This window comes from Marmota monax, unplaced genomic scaffold (assembly GCF_021218885.2).
Source record: "Marmota monax isolate L192 unplaced genomic scaffold, Marmota_monax_Labrador192_F-V1.1 WCK01_AAM20220418_F8-fsc00132, whole genome shotgun sequence".
Taxonomy (NCBI): domain Eukaryota; kingdom Metazoa; phylum Chordata; class Mammalia; order Rodentia; family Sciuridae; genus Marmota; species Marmota monax.
Window position 1 is genome coordinate 5,106,961 of NW_026695199.1, and position 10,297 is coordinate 5,117,257.

Below are 10,297 nucleotides of genomic sequence, written 5' to 3' on the forward strand. Positions count from 1 at the left end.
ATATTTTATGTATTCACATGACTTATACTGCTGTAGGCAATTTTATTTGCTATTTAATCTCACTGTTTCTCAGGTTATATCCTTCTTCATCTATGTTGTGGGAAACATTTCTTTTTTTCTTTATTTTTTCCTTATTATTATTATTTTTTTAAATTTTAATTTATTTAAAAAATAAATCACAGCAGAATGCATTACAATTCTTATTCCACATATATAGCACAATTTTTTATATCTCTGTTTATACATAAAGTATGTTCCCACCAATTCGTGTCTTCATACATGTACTTTGGATAATGATATCTATCTCATTCCACCATCCTTGCTAACTCCCTCACCCCTCCTTTCTCCTCCCACCCCTCAACCTTATCTACAGTTCATCTATTCCTCCCATGCTCTCCACTCCCCGAACCACTAAGAATCAGCCTCCTTATATCAGAGAAAACATTCCGAATTTGTTTTGGGGGGATTGGCTAACTTCACTGTATTATTAATAATCTCCTACTTGTTTAAAATTTAAATTGATTTAAGTTTTGTGTGTTAAGAGCTGGAGATAGAGTTCAGTGTCCCAGCATATGCTCAGTATGTATGAGGGCATGGATGCTATCTCTAGATGGCAAATACATATAAATATGTATGTTTTTATTCTGTGTTCTTTTCTATTCATACAACTAAGTGCATATATATGTCACCTATTTAGATAACTCTAATCCTATTATATGTGCTTTTACATATGCCAAGAAAATAAAAATCTTACATATCAAATACACTTCATTTTCCAAATATATTTTCATAATGGCTGACAATAGAGTTGAGTATTTTTTTAATAAAATCATTACAATAGTACAACAAGAACAAAGCATAAGTTTTACATCATTCCTCCATGCTGTACATAGAAATAATTTCAAATGGTTCTTTTATGAAAAAGTACTATAAATATTATATACAGCCTAACATTTTTGATCTGTATAATTTCCAATGGTGAAGCATGTAAAACTCAGCATTTTATGTTCTTTTTTAATTATCCTTTGAGGAAATTTTTATTTTACCCTTATTTCTGTACCTTTTGGAAATTTGTGTGATACTTCAACACATGCATATAATGTTTTCTGATCACATCATGGCAATTAGCACTTCAGTCTCCTTAGCATTTATCAATTCTGATGCTGGGCACATTACAAACACTTTCCACTAGCATTTTAAAAATATTCAATAAATTTAAAAATGTGCATTTTTTTTCAGATTTTTTCTGTATTTTCCAAATATTTGATACCTCCAAATATATAGAAATTTCTGAGACTCTTATGGTGAATGGCAAGGAAGCACTTTGGAGCCACACAAATTCATATAGATCTGACAATCACAAATATGGATACGAATCTTGTTTATTAAACTTCATTACCACTACAACTTTCTTGAATTTGTATGATCAGTCTGCTAATCATCCTTTTTCTTTTCCTCTTTTTCCTCTTCTCTTAACATTTCTATTGACAAAGTCTTTATCCCTTATTATGAATGGAGAAATATTTTACATAAAGGTACAATATTTCTGGACTGCCCAGAATGTTCATTTCACTGCTTCTGGATGGAAAGTTACCGTATTGTATTTTAAACTTTGAATAAGATCAGATTTTATGTTGATACTAAAGATGTAGCCAAAGAGGATCTATTAAAAGATCAAGTAATGATGTAGTAAAAAATGCTTGCTTCCCAATTGTGTCATAAATGTGTAATATTCACTAAAAATACATTAGTTCTTTTGTTTGTAGTGGTACCTCACTCACACCAAAAATTATTATTAAACTTCTGCAAAAATCCTAGGCTATCAGCAAAAGAATCTCTGCAAAATAAAAAAAAAATGATATATAAGAGTTTTTAAAGGTTTACAAATTGGAAATGTGTTTACAAATGTAAAGTGTGGTAAGAAAGTTTCTTTTAACAAAGTCTCTGGCCTTGGGACAGCAAGGTTCCCTGGGATATTTACTTTTCAATGATAAGAGGAGAGGTCACTATTTGGGTTCCATGAAAACAGCTGGGTGGGGGTGGTGAGAGAAGCTCTCCCTTTCTCAGACACTGATTCTTACAAAAACTGTCTTTTAGGGGTTATAATTGAGAGGTTAAATTACCCAGAACAATAAAACAAAAACCTGTTGTCATGGGAACTTCTGTAGATTGTGTACCTCTGAGTCCCTCCCCCTATGAACTGGGTATAAAGTTCTAAACTTCCCGAACTCAGGTTCAGGGGGACTGATTGATTACAGCAAAAGCTTTTCCCTCAACTAATAAGTAAATAAACCTGCCTACAGTTTTCCATTTCAGTGATATGTCTTGTCTGTTCCTAAAACAGGTTAACTTTAAGAAATATAATTCTATGTGCTTATTGATTGTTTCATAATTATAAACTCAGGAAAACCTACACATACAAGTGATATGAATCAATAGATCCTCATTGAAACTAAACAATTTGTACTCCATGTTATATGTTACATACAATTTTTTCTATTACCTTTCTGTCAGGCAGCTTGGTATGAAGACCTTTATCCCCCAGGGAGTTTTCATGAAGTCTCCTATAACCTTGGGATAGCCAAGAAACACCTGTGTTTTCCTTATTATAACATTTCCCATACAATATCTTTCATGCTCACAGTCTACCTTGTAAGCCGAATTAAAGATGTTTGTGCTACTGTGTTTCTCCACATATTCAGTGATTTTCTGTGGTACATGATTGTTATTTGTCAATACTTTTTCAGAGAATGACAGGCATTTTCTTATGTGTTGAATAATGAAGATTTTCATTTAACTCACTCTATCCTCAAAAGTCCCTTTTCTTCTGTAATACAAATGAGATTCACATACTTCTTGTGGTAAAACACGCACTAATTTCAATTTATAGGGATTTTTGCTCAATTTCCTATAATTATGTCACTGTGAGTGAGCTATTCTGAGTGAAAAAGAGAATAATTCCTGGTAAAAATTGCAAAGATGACAGAAACGAATAAATGGAAGAAGGTTTACCTTAGGCAGAGGTTTGGCTGGTCTGCAGTGGAGTCCTCCAACAAAAACGACATTTGGTAGGGTCCGGCGAGGAAATTCCAAGTCCCTGTAGGTGTGAATGAGCCAGATATCTGCTTTTGCCATTGTCTCTGACAATGTAGTGGGTTGTCCTGAACAGGAAAAAGAAGATAAAAGTTATAAGGAATTGTGAAATTGTCATATAAATATGCATATGCCTAGTGTCTGAAAGAACTTTCATTACAAAGACAAATATGTTTAAGTGTGTGTAATTTGATAAAGATACTATGAGTACATCGAAAATATATATACATTTGTCTGTATTTATTATGTATATAGGATTCTCATACATATATTTATATATATATATATGTATATACATATATGTATATGTATATATATATATATGTACATATATGGAATTTTGGAGCAGACAATAGTGTAAACTATTCATTTACAAACTTAAATATCATCAAAGTAAGGTAATGATTTTATAGAGGTAAATATGTATTTTTTTATCTAAAGTTATAAAGGTAACAAACACAAATGTAAACAAATATTTGAATTACATAATCCATTAACTGTACCTCATTAAGGAAAGGAAATTTACAGCATTCTTTTATCTATTTATACAGTTTGGAGGAAGAAATATGATTGTTGTTTCTGCAGGTGAACTGAAAGGAAATTGAGTATGTTTCTGTTTGTGATATCTACTAATGGTTGGAGTTCATGTTAGGAGCTTGCAAATATTTATTATATAGAAATATTTAGGAAAAATAGTTGTAAATAGTTAAGAATATAAATAGAATTCTTTTTATACAATTTTTGTTTTCTTTAAATGACAGATAGTTTAAAACAAAAGACTAATAAATTACATTTGTATGCTTCAAAATTATAGACCTTAAAGAGAATGAATTGCAAAGCTTTAGTAAAAAAAAATTTACAAATGCTAGAAACCATAACGAAAGGCCTCCTGGTCTGGGATGAAAACACAGTCACCCAAGTGAGAAGGAATTTCTAAGGTTAAATGACAAAGTAGTTTCTAAATGAAGAATCTAATGAAGTAAAGAGAAAAAAAAATTCTGAGTGCTACATAGATTGTTGTACTTTAGATACACATGTAACCCCTGAATCTCTGTGTCTATGTTTATCAAGATATTTATATAAAGTTTAAAATTAATTTCAAAGATAAATAAAATGAGTAGTACAATGGTAAATTGTATGCAGTTGCCTAGAGAAGTCCTCTGGGCTCTATGTGGTGGGTGCATGCATTTCTGGTGTGTCTTATACAAGTGATGGCCAAAGGTTTCTGACACATCAATGTCCATTTTTCTGTAGTATTCTTGATTTTGATGGATGATTTTCTTTTATTACATGATAGTATTAATATTTTTTTCTCTAACTTTATATTCTTGTAAATATAAAGTTAGAAGAAAGGCCCAGGAAAGTTAGGATTTTGTAGTATAAGTGATTCACCTAGTATCTCACTGTAAAACTGATTCCATCTTTTCTCATTAAATGATTCAAACCAAAAGTCAAAATATAGCATGTATAGCATATTTTTTACCCGCTCAATGAATGTCATTTGATCGCTTAGTTTTGTCCATATAAAAAGAACTTAGGAAGGAGGAAAGAGAATTTCCCCACTATACTTTTCGAATGTGTAACCAAAAGAGAAGCAGACTGTATATACAAATGTTTTTTTTAAGAATTTCAGCCAGAAGCTCCCCACAGGGACAAATGGTGTCTGAAAGAATAATATATAAAAACTTGATTCTTGTAGTTTTGCCATAAATTTCTTGTTCAAAACTGCATCTCTACATATATTCTCTACATAATAAAAAAAAATTGACTTGAAGATTCTTGTAATAATGAATAATATTTCCAAAATGTTTTTTGGCAACTCATAAAGCAGTACATTGATCCACTGATTATAAAGATTCTCTACATCTTCTCTTGATAATGATGCTGGATAGCTCTCAAATTTAATGGCAGATGATTTGTCACCATCCACAAAAACAGAACCTGAAGGTCTCAAAACAGTCACCTCATGCCCCCTCTGTGTGAACTCCTCCAGTATTGTCTTTAAGTTGATCCAATGGCAATATTCCATTGCCCACAGCAGCACATTTCCACATCTTCCAGAACCAAAGTGACTACTCAGATGTAGCAGCAACAGAACTGCAGTAATTTTCACAGACATCCTGGTGAAATGCAAGGCTTCCTTTCACATTGAATTTCCTCTGTTCTTGCCGACATCAAGAAAAAATAATTAGTTGGTTAAAATATAACTTGTACACATCAAAGTAAATACACAGGTGAACATTTGGAATATCTGGATGCCTAGTAGAGAAATTAAAGGTTACATGTCTTCATGTTTGTGTATGTGTAATGACTCTTTCATGACTATAAATGTTCTCCTAAGTTTAAGAATTTATGATCCTGCATGTGTAGAGTTTTAGAACAGTGTGAGGAACAATGTCAAGTGAAGTAACTTGTGTCTATAGATTCTTTGGCTGGAGCTAAAGTACACATATAGTTAAATTAACATTTTTTATGTATCATAGTTCAAGATATCATGTATGACAAACACCGTATCCATTCATCTTTCTTGGACATTTACTTTGCTTCCAATACTTCACTTTGGGGTTTCTTTTGTCTTTCTTAGAAGACTTCACTTCCAAGACGCACTCTTTATGCTGTGTCCTGCACTCGCAAATTTCTCTTCAAAACTTATGATCACCCAAACTGGTTTCCCTAAGACCTATTCTTTCCCTCACTACTCCCTCCTCTTGCTGTTTTTAAAACCTTCATTGTTCCCTTCATCTCCTTCACAACCTTTGATATGCTGCACTTCAAAGTCCTACTACTTCTCTCCCTCTGTGCTCCCACAGTCACAGTTTTTAATTCTGCCTCTAACCTAAAGGTTCCTCCAGTCACTTGTTCTTTTGCCAGAACTGAGAGCTCTCAAGAGACTCAGGAACCCCTAGAGCCAATTACTGGAGGTTGGATGGGAAATAAATCTTTTGAAAATCCAATTATTTAATCTCATTCAAGTCAGAATGGCAATTATCAAGAATACTAGAAACAATAAATGTTGGCAAGGATATGGGAAGAAAAGTACACTCATATATTGGTGGTGGGAATGCAAATTGATGCAACCATTATGAAAATCAGTAGGAGATTCCACAGAAAACTTGGAATAGAACCGGAATTTTGCCCGGCTATCCCACTCCTAGACATATTCCCAAAGGACTCAAAATCAGAAAAATACAGTGACACAGCCATGTCATTACTTACAGCAGCTCAATTCATAATAGCTAAATTATGAAGCCAACATACATATTCTTTAATAGAAGAATTGATAAAGAAAATGTAGTAAATACGCACAATGGAATATTACTCAGTCTTAAGGAAGAATGAAATTATGGTATTTTCGGGTAAATTTGATGGAGCTGGAACATATCATGCTAAGCGAAATAAATCAATACAAAGAAAACCATAGGCTGAATGCTTACTTTTATATGCAGTCACCAATTCACAGTAGAAGTTGTGTGTTAGGGAAATATAAGAGTTACTTGGGATTAGGCAAAGCGGAGTGAAAGCAAAGGACAGCATCTGTGGATAGGAAGAATAGTAGAATGATTCAAGCATTATTACCCTAATAATGTTTGTGGTATGTGATTACATGACAGGTGTGAATGAGAAGTTATACTTCATTTATATATGATATGTCAAAATGCATTCTAATGTCATGTGTAATGAATGGGAACAAATTAAAACAGAGAGAAAAGAAATAAAATAAATCTATTGTCCACTCACATGTACTTAGAAGACATTCAGAGCACCACATGATATGTATCCTCAGCTTATTCAGCCTCCATAAGATAACACTGCCATGTGAGGAGAAAAGAAAATGTTAAGAGCTTCTTTAAAAACATTATTTCAGGGACTGGGGTTATGGCTCAGTGGTAGAGCACTTGTCTGGCATGTGTGAGGCCCTGGGTTTGATCCTCAGCACCACATAAATAAATAAAGTGAAAATCTATTGGCAAAAAAAAATTAAAATTAAAAATTGAAAAAAGCATTAGGTCAAAAAACATTTTACTGACTATTGTGCAAGTCATTTAAAATTCTTGCATTTTATCAAAACCACAGTTTAATCATTGAGTTTTGTACTGTTCTGTTGCCATATTTGTGGCTAAAATTTTAGAATTCAGTTCATAGGGTTTTTTTAGGTGTGTTTATATTTATGGAGTATATTTATCTATGCAAGTATGTGTTATGTTTACATGATATTTCCTAAGTTCAAGATGATATTACTTATTAAATTTATAAAATTTGTGTGCAGATTTCCATTCATATTGACTTTCAGTTAAATCAGCACATGTAGAACCTAGATGTATCCAAACATCTACAATATAGAGAAAAACAAAAGAAAACCAAACAGGCTTCATGTGCACATGAGTTGAATAAGTCTTTGGTTAAAAAAAAAAAATTACTTTGATATTGGTTTAATGAAAAAGCTGTTTCTGAACAATCAGCATTAAGTATTTTTTGAACTTATATTTTCATTCTGTATGTGTTAAATGGTCACATAGGATTAAAAAAATATCTTGATATTATATCTAGTTCTGCTGATGTCATATTATATCTTCCCAAAAAGAGTGTTTCCAAATCTTTGTCTTAACTTGATAACTTGATATATACTGTTAGTCAACATATATTAATTAGATATCTAGCCCATTTAAAACTGATGTTAACCACTGAAACACTAATTAATAAATTGAATTATGCATTTATGCAATTTTAACATGGGGCTTTAACATAATGTATTTGGTTTTGTTAGTAAAGATAATAAATAGCTTTTTGACAAAATAGCTATGGATTACAGGATTCCATCCTGTCTGCATTGATAAACTAGGTATTTATTGTTAGGTCCAGGAACCTTAAAATATGTTCAGGCTGCAATGAGAGAGGAATTTACCCAAATTTAAGATTATTAAAGGTGAAGTCTGACTCCTGACTTGATTTCCCATACTTGAATGGTAATAAGAATTCCTATTTAATACTCCTAGAAAAATAATACAGCAAGGCAAAGTCACAAAGTACTATGTGGTCAATTTCCATTATTTCTGCACTGATGTAAATAATCCTATGAATCCAATGAAGCAAAGCACATTTTGTCAAGAATAACATTATTTAATTTATCAATGTTCAGAAAAAAAATGAGGTTAATAAATTGCATAGCACATCACTGTGTGTTACTTTAACTTGTAAATTGGAGTGGCTTATGTGTCCATCATCATCAATTCATAATTCTATTTTCCTCAATATGTGGCTACATATCACCAAGAAAAAAATATCCATATTTGCTCCTGTCCTCCTGACTTTGTCCATAGAGAACAATATCCTGACTTCCCAGATACTTATATGACTCTCTAATGAATCCCCCAAGCTAAAGCTGAATACTTCTCTTCTTCTCTCTGAGGTAAAACTCTGTTTGTGATGTTGATGTCTATGCCATCACTAAAGACTCAAAATTACATATGCCAAATTTCCCTGCATTATCACTGTAGATCATATGCCAAATACATTTTGTAAAAAGTGGAGTGTTATCATCATGTGATGCATTTTATAAAATTGTTCTGATATAACTTAAAATCATTTATTACTAAACTCATGAAAGATTCTGATGAACAGAATACTTGCAATAAACAACAGTGTCATGGTAGGGTAAAGTATAGCATGTTTATTGTTTTTTTTTATTTCTCTGTAAGTATGAAGAAAAATTTAGATATAATTGAGGCAAATTATTACTTATCTTTGTCTTTGCTTTAAAATTACTTATAAGATAACTTAATCAGAATATTGCAAATTATACCTTTAAATCATTCTTCATTGTTAAGAGTTTAAGAATTACTAGAATTCAGGAGTCAGATATTACTTTAGAATTTCTCTGAAATAGTTGTTAAGAGTCATATTTATTCTTATAATATACATGTTTACCTCTATGTTTGATGAACATATTTCTATATATGACATGAAATCACATTGAATTGAGGTCCCTGTAGAATTTTCTCTGTATAACTTGCTGTGAATGATTTCTTGTTATCATCTCACTGTGTCTGGCAGGAAAAACTTTCACACCAGTGGGAGAGTTCCACCAGGCCTTTCTCTGGTAGAGATTTGGTCATTGAATAACTCACTTCAATCTTTAGAAAGTTCCTAAAATTTTTTTAAAAAATGCTTCTTGGAATTTTCTTAGAGTGATCCCAACAGGTGATTTCTCATTCTTTTCCTTATACATTATATAAAAGAATAATTATACCTTGTTCAATAAATTCACTCACTCAAAAATAAAATGGATATCTAAAGTTTTTAAATAAATTTTGTCAAACTCAATTTCCATATTTTTCTTACTATTTCCATTTTCAATTCAGTGTTTTCGGTTTTCATCTGTGAAATAATATCTACACTCTCCCAAACTGTGTAGTATATTTCATTTGCTAGTCATTGATTAAGCTTTGTTTGAAAAAACATTTTAAAAACAAAATGAAATAACTTCATACATGACTTACAGATCCCATATTGTTTACAGCATTGTTCATAATCATAATTTTAACTTGATGACATAAGCTTCATGATGAAAGCATTATTGCTGTGACTCACAATGTGTTTCTAGATATTTTACATGTTAAGATGAATTTTAGTACTGGAGGCAATTTTATTTGCTATTTAATCTCACTAATGTTATTTTCTTTATCCATGTTGTAGAAAATATTACCCTTTTCTTCTATGCATACATACATTCATTCATTTTATATTTTGTGCATATGTATATGATTAACTGACATATGCTTATATTACAGATTAGCCACTGAGAAGACTTGTCCTTCTCATTCTTTAACATCCTTTAAATTAAAATTTAAAAGTTTATTATAAAAATTGGAATAGTATGAGAAAAAATTATCTTACTAAAATATCCTTGTTGTTTAAATTTTAAGGTTATTTATTTATTTATTTATTTATTTTGGTTTTGTAACAGATGCAGATACAGTTCAGTGTACCAGCATTTACTTAGTATGTATGAGGACTTGGGTTACATCCCTAGAAAACAAATACATGTAAATATTATGTTTTCATTCTGATTTGTTTTCTATTTCTATAACTAAGTGCATACATATGGCACATATTTAGAAAACTCTAACAACTCTATTATAAATGCTTTTCCATCTGCCAAGAAAATAATGATTTTATTTATTATTTTCCCCTGACTTTGCTAAAG

The 10,297-nt window shown here is 31.3% G+C and overlaps 1 pseudogene; it reads right to left on the minus strand.

Moving 5' to 3' along the window:
• The window catches only part of LOC124082285 (UDP-glucuronosyltransferase 2B31-like), a 40,242-nt pseudogene extending 35,030 nt beyond the window's left edge, over positions 1 to 5,212 (minus strand).
• Positions 5,213 to 10,297: the final 5,085 nt, after the last annotated feature.